At 47.3% G+C, this 11,711-nt stretch overlaps 1 pseudogene; it reads right to left on the minus strand.

The window, feature by feature from the left end:
- Positions 1–1,590: 1,590 nt before the first annotated feature.
- On the minus strand, positions 1,591–2,676 carry LOC118989216 (procathepsin L-like; annotated as a pseudogene).
- Positions 2,677–11,711: the final 9,035 nt, after the last annotated feature.

The following is an 11,711-nucleotide window of genomic DNA, read 5'->3' on the forward strand; positions in this document are numbered from 1 at the left end:
GAAGAAAGGAAGGAAATCAAGGTGTATACTTGTGGAAGTCAGAAACTGTTGGCATTGACTGAAGGTGGGAACCCAACTAAATGTCTGACATAGGAAATTGGTGAGATGATTAAAAAGCCACATGAGAGCAGTATGCACACATTGAATGTTATGTTGTAGGACAATATTTAATGACGTAGGAAAATAATTATATTTTGTGAACTGGAAGGAATCGAATTACAAAATGGTGTGTGTTTTCTGATCACACACATGTCAACACACATTTGCGCTGAAGATGTCACTACGGGGACTGAGATGGGGAAAGATTTTTCGTCTCTTCTTTGGGCCTTTCTGCTTTTAAAAAGTGTCTACAATGAAATTACATTTTGGAGAGAAATTTCTTCATTTCCATGGAAGTTCTGTTTTGTATTGTTTTTCATACACAGGCCATAACACTCACTATAATTAAATTTTCCTTGTGCCCAACATCTATGTAACTTGGCTGTCAGGACTTAGCTTATCTGCAGGGACCTTGGCAGCCTTAGGTGACTTGTCACAGCAATTCCTTCTTTAGGGTCACAGGGTGCACTGGGAGCAAAGTTACTGCGTGCACATAAAGTGGTACTTGAGACCACATGGTAAGGCTATGGACAGTGTGGTCTGCCTGTCTATCACCTACCTATTTTTTTGCACTTGGTTCATTAATAAATTATTATATCCTTTTATTTTTAATGACATATTATATAATAAAATATTTTATTTGAAAAAGTTTTCTGAATGGACAAAAAAATAGGAAAACTCAGTTCTCATTCCCTTAACTTCTCTCCCTAGACAGAATGGCTGTTACCATTTTCTGGTGTGTCTTTCATGCGTATTCTTTTTCTGTCCTTCATACATCTGTTTTCTTTCTTTTTTTGCATATAAAATGAAGTTTTATTTTATTTTACTTTTTTAATTTATTGTTTTAAAGATATTATTTATTTACTTTTAAAGGGAGGGAGACAAATAGGGAGAGAAACATCAACCTGTGGTTGCCCCTCACACGTGCCCTACACACCCAGGGACCTGACCCACAACCCAGGCACGCGCCCTGATCAGGAGTTGAACCAACTTTTAAAACATAAAATTTCAAAGTCGTTAGGCAAGTCAATCAATCGTACATAGCTGTTTACAGCAGTAAATAAAGAAGTGGTAGCATTTTACCAGTAAAGAAATAGTAACATTTTGTCAGTGTAAAATGTCACAGAGTTCAAATCACAGCTTGGATCTCCAAGATCAAGTGTTTTACTGCATGTACTAAAACAAGGCTAGTTTTAAGATAAACTTCTTCCTCTGGATATCTTGTCCTCAATCAAGTCTTTCTTCTTTTTCTTTATCTTCATTGAGGACATTTTTTTTTTTTACTGCTTTTAGAGTGACAGGAAAGGAGGGAGAGAGTGACACATACATGTGAGAGAGAAGCACGGTCTTGGTAGCCCTCCTGTATGCAGCGCAGCTAGGATCAAGTCTGAAACTTGGGCATGTGCCTGGACCGAGAATCGAACCCACGACCCTTTGGTCCATGGAACAGTGCTCCAACCAACTAAGTAAGCCACACCATCCAGGGCAATCTTATTCCATCACCATCATCTCAGTGGTGACTCCACAATGGTTATTTCAGTTTCTGGCCATCTTTACATAGTCACTCATGCCCCTAGTTGTACCCTAGCTGTTCTTGGCAATCCAGTGTTTATTGTTACTTGACTCTGCTCCTTCAAAGCCATAGCCAGCTACCAGAATGCCATGATCTAGGTCATCACTGCTGCCGTGTGGGTCATAATAAACGCCTTCTTCATAGCACTGGAAGCTAGCATGGCTTCTATCTATAGCAACAGAGTTGGGCCCCACAGTTGTCATTGCCTTCCTAAGGGACCTCTCTTGCTGATGGATGACCATGAAGCCAGTGTCACTGGCTATAGAACCCTTGGGTTTGTGTTTGTAGAATCCAACCGTTGCATGATATGAATAAGTTTCCTCTGAGTCCAGGCTTCCATTGGACTTAACTTACTGGAATACATTATCCATTAAGCCACCATTGCAGCCCTTATTGCCTCAAGACTGAGAGCAGTCCACAAGGTTCTGTTCACCCAGTGAGACAAGTTTGCCAGTTTTCCAGACCATCTGTCCTTCAAGGGCACCAGTTGCACCCAACAAGAACCCCTCTGATTCTGATTCTTCACAGGAGTTACACAGCTTTCCCCTCTCCAAACCCCAGTTGAGGGATTTCAGCCAAGAGAGGCTCCCAGAACACTTTCCTTTTCTTCTGCTTCTAGGTTTGAAGACCATTCATCACCTGCCTGAGTTCTTCATTGGTCGTGCGAACAAAGGCATTCATTGCCATGGTGAAGCGCTGTTTCCCTGGGTTGTGTTCCCAGCTGTGTGGGTCAATCATTAGCACGTTCTTCTCCCAAACTGCTCTCCTCCACCTTCTTCATTCCAGCTGCGTAGTTTCACGTGCACTGCCGTCCACTGGTTCCCTGGTGCATCTGAACTTCCATCAAGTTTTGGAACAGCTGAAGCTATTCCTAGGTAAATGGCAGGAAGAGTGAAGGATTCATGTTTCAAAAACTGCTTCCAAGGGTGCAGGGAGCTGTCACCCTGGAGCCCAGGGGGTGGAGGCCATGCTGTCCTGTCCGCCAAGCCAGGACCAGGGACCATGCCTTCTGGAACCCCCAATCCCTCTATAGGCAAGGCTGGTTCCTGGGGTGGGCCAGCAGCATCAGGACCTGGGCCCGGGCACTCACCGATGGCTATTTCTCTTTTCTTTAAACACACACAGACAGACACACACACCAAAAGTGATGTGATACTACTCACACTACTGTTTCTGCCCCTTGCTTTAAAATTTTTTATTTTGAAAAGAAAATTTTAAAGATTTTACTTATTTATTTTTAGAGAGAGGGGAAGGGAAGGAGAAAGAAAGGGAGAGAAACTTCAACGTGTGGTTGCCTTTTGCATGCCTCCCACTGGGACCTGGCCCACAACCCAGGCATGTACCCTGACTGGGAATCAAACCAGCCACCCCTTGGTTCACAGGCCGGTGCTCAGTCCCCTGAGCCACACCAGCCACGGCATATTTTGGAAATTTTCAAATTTCTATAAAGTGTTTACAAGAAGAAGATGGCATAACAGTCTCCATGTGCTCATCACCCAGCTTCAGCCAGTACTGACCTCACTTCTTGCCCTTAGTATAGCTGTACCACAGTCGCTTGCCGACGTGCATAGAGCTGCGCCGGTCTTTTAAAAGTAAGCATATAGATCATTGTATGGATGCGCCACGACCGACATAACCATATTGTTACATACATAGTGTTGTAATTATTTAAATGCACTTCTTTGAGCACCCTGTGAGTATATGTGCAGGGGAAATTTTTAGAAATATATTTTATTGATTATGCCATTACAGTTGTCTCATTTGCCCCCTTCATTCCCCTCCCCCAGCACATCCCTCCCCGCTCCCCCCCCTTTAGTTCATGTCCATATTCTGAGAAGTAGAATTGTTGAGTCTGAGGGTAGTCACAGTCAAGATGGAAGTACATGCCCAGTGATATTCCTCAGAGATTGCACCAGTTTGTAATTGGCTGCAAGACACAGTGACTTAAACATCAGTAGCATTTAGTTATCCAGAAGCCTGGAAGAGGGCAAGGGCAGTACTTCATGGCATCATTGAGAATGCTGCTCCTTCTGATCTTCTGTTTTTCTGTTGTGCCCAGGGCTTATTGCTTCACGGTCACAAGATGTTACTTCTTCAGGCATCATGCCCTCTCGTCTCGAAATTCTATTTCAAATTGGGGAAGGGAAGTCACATTTTTCCCATATTTGTCATTGACCAGAACTGGGACATACGTCCATTCCTAAAGTAATCACTTACAAAAGAGAACGTGACTGCTGTTATGGACCAATCACAATCCTTCCCGAGGGGATGGCGTAGATCAAGGTGGATGAAGTGAAGCTCTGTCCTTACGTGAAAGAACTGGGGTTCTATGAGCTTGGAAGGAGAGAAAAAACAGCTCCTGGGTACACAGCCAACAGCGCTTGCTGTTATGCTCAACTGTGGTGCATTATCAAACTTCTGATCGACTTAATTATTAAGGTCAGTCTTCAAAATCCTTTTTTGTTTGAACCCTGACAACCTTCACATTTTTAATAAAGGTGAGTCTATCACTGTGCTCTTGAATATTGCTCTTTTTTTCCAAAGCCCTTTCATGATCTCATTGGTTCTAACCCACAGAAAGAGGTAGAACATGTCTCTGTTCCGTGTTACCGATGGGGGCCCTGAGATACAGAGCAGTCAGGGAACTTGCCCAGCAAGTAATATCATCAGATGCTTCAGTTCTCAGATGAGCTGGGTCCTGCAGCTCGGCACTGATGTCAGCGGTGAGTCTGACATCAGCCATGGACTGTGGGCTCGTGTGGGCATGCCGGGGGCTGTCGGTGCCTCTCGGAGCTCTGTACTTTGAGGAGGAACAGGTGGTGTTCTGTTGAGAGGGAAGAGAGGCAAAGTTTAAGTCTCTGTTCTGATTTTAGGTCATCCCAACAAGCAGCTACTCTTGTGAGAATTATACCTTGCAACCCACACTGGGGAGGTGTCTACACTGAGCTATAGATTGGACTAGCAAAGCAACTGGATAATTTAATCAAATAATGGGTCTATTATTTCCCCCAATTAAATTGTGTGTGCATGGGGACTGAATTGGTCCCTTTGCTATGCATGTGACCTCCTAGGCATGAGCTCCCCAAGGGCAGAGGCCATCCCTTATTCGCCTCACTATCCAGAGTGCCTGGTCTGTAACAGGTGCTCCATAAATGCCTGTTGGATGCATGGATGGTCTGAATTCTTTCCGCTAATGACTGATGCTCTTCCTATTATTATCTGTCAGAGCACCCTGTTTATTTCTACACAACATCAATCAAAGATTGTAATCAATCAACTAGTGGATTTCAAATTTGTCTCCTGTTTGGTCCCCACGGTGAGAACACAAGTTCCGTGAAGGTCAAGACTGGGTCTGCCCAGGCCCGGCTTAGGGCCTGCCCCACGGAAAGAGCTCTGTAAACTGTTAAGTGAAGCTTTGAGAGAATGTTGGTGTTCCTAGGGTTTAGCAGTGCCTGGCACATGGTGGGTCCTCAATAAACATCCTGGAGTAAACACCCGACTGAATATAACAGTGAGTTCGTGTGAACGCCCCTCTGGCAGGCTGGGGTGAAGACACTCAGCTTGACAGAGCGCAGTAGGGCTGGGGAGTCAGGACACCCAGCAGGGCCCCAGGGGGACACAGAGCCCACATGAAGTCTGCTGCCTTCCAGGAGATCACGTTCACGTTGCAATTCCTCATTCTCTTGGGTCTGACCTACTTCTCACTTCCTCTAGTTCTGCCTGATGATTTTGTTCACTAGCAAATGATCCATTGTATTAATTCAACTCCTCAAAACACTGGCTTTCATTTCCTGTTGCTTCACATTGGTGATTCTGGCTCAGGCTGTGGGTTTCTGACAGGCTCTCTTAATGGAGGAGGTGAAAGGTGGACAGACGCAGCCATAACTAAACACAGACTCCCTCATACCTGCTCTTTCTTAGCAAGGGGCTGCTCCTTGTAGGGGAGGACTCGAGGCAGCCCCACTTTCTAAAGACTCAGCTAATAAAAATATAAGGTTACCAAGCCTGTTAGATTTTGCTCCCCAGCCCCCAGGCAGGGTCTGCTTACTTGGTGAATAGAGCACCAGGCTACAGAGGAGAGGGTCTGATTTGCGCTCTACGTGTATCATTCAGCTCTGCTGTGCATCCAGAGAAAGTAATTGAATGCTGGAGTCGGTGGGCATTATAAAAATGAAAAAGCTGGAGGCCTTTTCTTGAGAGTATAGACAGTTACAGGCCATGCCAGCCCTGGCCCATCTTACAAGAGGTAGGTGCGCACTTGTGTTGGAGGGAGTGGGTGAGGAAACCCACTTGCACAAACAGTTCCAGCCTCCTCCAGCTGGGCCACCCTCTTGGCTGGGCTCTGGGGAGGCACTCCCCAGGAAGGATCCATGTGGGTACGTAACATTGTCTTTCCTTTCTCTCCTTTCCTCTCCTATCTTTTCCTTGTCTTCTTTTCTCCTACCTGCTCTCCTTCCTCCACTATGAACCTTCGTAAACAAACTAAAAAATAAACCAAACCTTTTGGTTTATTTTTTAGAGGATGTTTTTATCCTACCCCTATCAGTGTCTGCAGTTGTACGTAGGAAGTGCCAAAAGGTGGTCTTCATAACATTGTAGTTGACGCACACGGTCGTACAGAGTCAGCGAGCTGCATGACAAGCTACCCCTAGAACTTAGTGACTCGAAGCAAACACCATGTATTTACCTCATAATTCTGTGGGTTAACAACTTGGGCTGGGTCCAGCTGAGCTCTGAGAAGGCCACATGATATAGAGGGGACTTTGGAGCTTAGCTATCTGCAAGGTTGCCTTGCAAAGAAGAGAGCAAGAGCAGTGACTTTTCCTCTGTTTCATTATTTAAGTGCCCAAGTAATCATGCTCCCTGTCGAAAATTAGAAAATGCAAAGCAGCACAGCCGCAGAGAAAGTCATCCCTGACCCTGCCACGCTGAGATAACAGCCTCTGTAATATGGTTGTGCTGGTTTGCCTGGGCTTGGTAACAGCCTGCACATCCTGGCTTGGAATCCAGCCTGGAAACTTTGAAGAAAGAAGTGACAGCCAAGAGGTCGACTCCAACAGGCTCACCCTCTGGGCTACATGCTTTCTCTCAGTTTATCTCTCTGGGCTGCATGCTTTCTCTCAGCTAATCTCTCTTCCCTGTTGGAGTGGAAGGACTCGGGCCATGATCTTTTGTGGAGCTGGACTCTCCCCAGGTACCTGGGGGCTGAACAGGTCTTTGGGAAGATGCCATGGAAGATGCCAGTAATAATCTTTCAATCCTACAGAAGGCGAAGGTCTGACACATCCAGAGGCTTCCTGAGGCTTCCAGCGGCTTCCAGAGGCTTCCAGCTCAGTGTTTTGTCCCTAACAGGTGTTTTACCATAATTACCTGCTGCCTGGAGCAGCTAGAGCTGAGCTCAACCAGGACACACCCACTTGTCCTGCAGTTAGAGTAGGAAAGAAGGGGGGCCTACGGAGCCCAGGCCTCAGGTCACCGAGAAGGTGCTGGGGGAAGGAACTGTATGCCCAGCACCGTCTTGGGTGCTGTGTGGCACCATGCAAGTGAAAGACATAGTTCACACCCTCAAGGAATCCACCGTCTTCTGGGGGAACTCCGAGAACAACAAAACCACCGTGGAGACATGACAGTGACATCAGCCATCTGCCAGGAGGCTGTCTGGCATGGTGTCACTGAGGGCTGGCCCTGGGGCCAAGCCACCTGGGTTTGAATCCCAGGCATGTGATTTTGGGTAAACTACTTATAGTCTCTCTGCCTCAGTTTCCTCATCTGTGACACGAGCATAATTGGAACCACCACACGGGGTTGTTGTGAGGATGATTTGGGTTATCTCAAGCAAAGCACTCAGTAGCCACTTGAGCAGTGGTAATTATTCATTAGAGCAAGGGTATTCAGAGCACAGAGCAGGGTGGGGTTTGTCTGGAGGTCTCCCTGAAGGAGACACCTAGTGCATGTGGGTGAGCAGTCAGGGAAGGAAGGAATTCAAAGGCCTGCTCAGCTGAGGGGAATGCAGTGATCAGAAAAATCCACTCATCCTGTTTTTATGCAACTGCCGGGCATGGTGACTTGTCCCATCATGGCCTCTAAGGGGGCCAAGGAGTGGGAAGATCTGTATGCCCAGGGCTGAGGCAAAGCCGCCAAGGGCTCTTCTCCAGCAGGACGTTGCACAAGTGGGGTTGCGTGGCAGCCGGCGTGGCTGAGCAGTGTGCCCCACCCCCAGGAGCCCCCAGGAGCCGCCCGGTCGGCCCTGCTTCTACAGAGTGGTCCCCCAATTTGTTTTACTCTGGTTAAACAAATAATGAGCACTTCTTGTGGAAAACATCCAGAGAAGGTCATTTAAACCTCTTATAATTCCACTACCCTGAAATCACCAGTTTTATTTTTGTGCATAAATTTTCTCTCTTCCCATGTATGTAGACTTTTTCCCATCATCGATAAGATCATACAGTACTGTTCTGCAATGTGCTATTGTCCATTGTCAATTGCAACGCTGGCATTGTGTGTTTATGCCGTAAAAATTTTGACCTAATTCCTCTGGTTGAAAATTCAGATCATTTTTAGTGATTTTTCTTCTTCTCATAAACAATTGTCTCCTACATAATCTTGTAGATGAATCTGCAAATTCCATGCATATTTCCTTAGGATCACTTCTTTTTTCTGCTTTCTTCTTTTGGGGTATTTAAAATTTTTATTGAATTTATTGGGGTGACAGTGGTTAATAAAATTATTAATGAAACTACCTGATGTACAGTTCTACAATAGCTCATCTGTGCATTGCACTGTGTGTTTGCCACGACGGCTCATGTCTCCTTCCATCACCGTTTATTGCCCCATACTCTCTCTCTGCTACCTCCCCAACAGCCTTTCTCTCTGGTGACCACTGTACTGTTGTCTATGAGGGTTCTTTTTACTTAATCCCTTCACCTGTCTCATCCAGCCCCCGACTTCCTTCCCCTCTGACAGCTGTCAGTCTGTTCTCTGTATGTCTGAGTCTGTTTCTATTTTGTTAGTTTTGTTCATTAGATTGTATATATGTGTGAAATCCTGTGGTATTTGTCTTTCCCTGACTGGCTTATTTCACTCAGCATAGTGCTGTCCAGGCATCCACACTGTTGCAAGGGGTAAGATTTCCTAGTTTTTTATAGCTGGGTGGTATTCCATCATGTAAAGGTACCACAGCTTTTGCATCCACTGATTTGCTGCTGGGTGCTTGGGCTGCTTCCAAATCGTGGCTACTTAAGACTATTTCTAAAAGCTAGGTCAGCAGGCATGTGTATTTTAAAGCCTGGGGTGCCTACTTCACGGATTTCCGGGATGAGACCCCCAGTGCCAGCTTCCCTGCCTCGGACCTGAGAAAGCTCAACTATATCACTTTCAGGGAGCCGAGCAGATCCCACCAAGCACTTTGGAAATCCCCCCAAAGCTGAAGGACTGTGGCTGGGACAGGGACTTTGGCAGAAAGTGGGATGAGCCAATGTGCAGCCAGGACATTTGCCTGTCTCTTGGAGGGAACTGAGATGTCATGTAAATACTTCTGCCAAGGTGAGTGAGGTGCCTCACAGAGGAAGGACCCAGAAAAGACAGACTTGTTCCAGTTCAGAAACCTGCTCGTGGCTTTCAGGGGCCTCAGCTGTGCCCCCACTGCTGGACTGTGAACTATCTATCCCACTTGACTGAGCGCCAGCCCTGAGGGCAGGAATGTGTCTGTTCGTCTCTGCACCCCCACTCCCAGCCTCGTGACAGGTTAGTATTCACTGAACTGGCATGGCAATGACGACCACACCAACTCAAGCCCCTGTAATTCTGCATCCCGCATTTTCAGGTCAAGGCTGCTGGCACCTTATTGTCTGTGAAGTGTACGCTGGAGCATCCTTTCTGAAGAAGTGTATACTTGAGCAAAGTGTACCAAAGGCCTTCAAATATGCACCCCTTTCGACTGATGATTTCACCTCTGGGAATCCAACACCCCTAGAAACTGTCTGCCTGCCTTTCCATCTATTTCCTATGGCGTCTATTTACGCCTCCTCCACTCAGCCCACTTTTCTACTTGCAAGGATGTTCCTCAGCATCCTTGCCAGTGGGACAAAGGCATTTCCTGCCTCATTAGCTAAAGTCCGCTCCTCCTTGAGGCACAGGCAAAACGCTGTGTCCCCTAGCACACCTGCCCCGACCATAGCTGGACCTTGTTTCTACTGTGTGTTACGTCTGTTACCTGCATAACTTACCTGCATGCCTGGACCACAGTCTATTTGAGGTCAGGCAGGCAGAATCCACATCTATTTTATTTTCAGTCCTTCTCTCCACCGGGCAGAGTGCAGTACCAAGCGGATGAGAAATTTTGCCAGCAGGGCACTCTGGGGAAAAGGAGGTGCTTTTGACGCCTCCCAGCCACGTCCTGCAGCGCGGTGAAACCTGGTCCCTCTGCCTGGGTCATTGCATCAGGTGTGAGCAATGGGAGTGCACATCCTTCATAGCGGGCAGCATGAAGGACACCGTTTTTCAGAACTTCGGTCTAAAATTTAGTTGAGCAGATGGGGGCGAGGAGAGGTGAGGGTTTCTGGTGCAAATAGTCTAGGATGCATGTGCTTCGACTTTAGTTTGGGGCTTGTCTCCTGAGCAGAGTCGTTACAGATTTATATTGTGATACAAATGTGATTATTTCCAATGGGGAAGAATTCATTTCTTTAAAGGAGATCTAGCCTGCAGGACTTTAAATATATATGCAGAGAATTTCCCGGAGCTATAAATTACTTCAGAGAGGGTTTAATGAGCTGAATTTGGAATCAGAAGCGCCAGCACCCTGAACTGGGGTTTATGAGAGAAGAAGCGGCTAGTATGACTCTTCCCAGACTATGGGAGGATGAGCAGGCCCTGGTATCCTCTTTTCCCTGGCCTCCAAAGCAGCACCTTTTTATTGGTAAAAACTGAGTTTTTATTGGCAGCACAGTTAATTCTCCATAGTGAATGTGCACAAAGGAGAGTAACTGAGACATTCGACCCACCCAGGCTGCTCGGGGAGGGTGGAGGGAATCCCCCTGTGTGCCAGCTGCAGTTAACCCTACAAGGTGAGTACCACCATTCCAGTGGTAGGAGTGAGACAGCTGAGGCTCAGAGAGGTTAACTAACCTGCTCAGAGTTGCCCAGCAGATCCCCAGTTCTGGTCTTGGGCAGTCGGATGGAGAAGTCGGGGCTGTCTCCTGTCTGGTTGGTTATCAGCCTGGCCAGATGCCAGAGGTGCCCAAGTCTCAACCAGCCTAATGCAGTGAGAATCCCTAGGCTTGAGCCAGGCCTCTGTCTTTGCAAAAAGCACAAAAGCTCCCCAAGGGCTCAATGGGTATCCAGGTAGAACAGGTCTGACCTGTGCTGTGCTGCCTCTCAGCCCTCGCCCCGAGGGAGGGACCGGATGAGGGGACAGAGGCTCCTACCCCACTCACCTTAGAATCGCCCAGGAGCTGCTGGGCTGGGCACTGCCGCAGATCAGATCGGCTAAGGCCGAAACTCTGGGGTGAAATATGCACATTAGCATGAACACTTTTAAAGTTCCCGGGCAATGAAAGTGCAGCCAGCGTTGAAACCAGACTCCAGAGGTTTGAACCAAATGGCCTTTCCAGGCCATACCCTTAGGCAGTAGATGGGCGCCAGACTGACCAGGGCAGAGACAGGGGACAGGGGCCTGTGTGCTGGACTCGAAGCAGGCTGTGAGGAGGGAGGGCGCGGGCAAGAGAGTTTCCACCCCGCAACCCAGTGCGCAGAGATGCCCCTAAATGCTCAAATGGAACGCCCGCTCTCCGGTCAATTCAGTGCTTCCCAGCAAATTTGTTAACAAATTTGCTCGACACAAACTTTCTTTTTTTCTCTTTTAAAGATGTTATTTATTTTCAGAGAGAGGGGGAAGGGAGGGAGAGAAACAACGATGTGAGAGAGAAACAGCGATGGATCGGTTGCCTCTCTTCCGCCTCTCCCATCTGGACTGAACCCACAACCCGGGCCTGTTGTGCCCGGACCCGGAATCCACATTTTGCTTTTCTGAGGTCGCCCA

Source organism: Sturnira hondurensis, unplaced genomic scaffold (assembly GCF_014824575.4).
Source record: "Sturnira hondurensis isolate 20B ecotype Veracruz unplaced genomic scaffold, ASM1482457v3 Scaffold0006437, whole genome shotgun sequence".
In the NCBI taxonomy this organism is placed as follows: Eukaryota; Metazoa; Chordata; class Mammalia; order Chiroptera; family Phyllostomidae; genus Sturnira; species Sturnira hondurensis.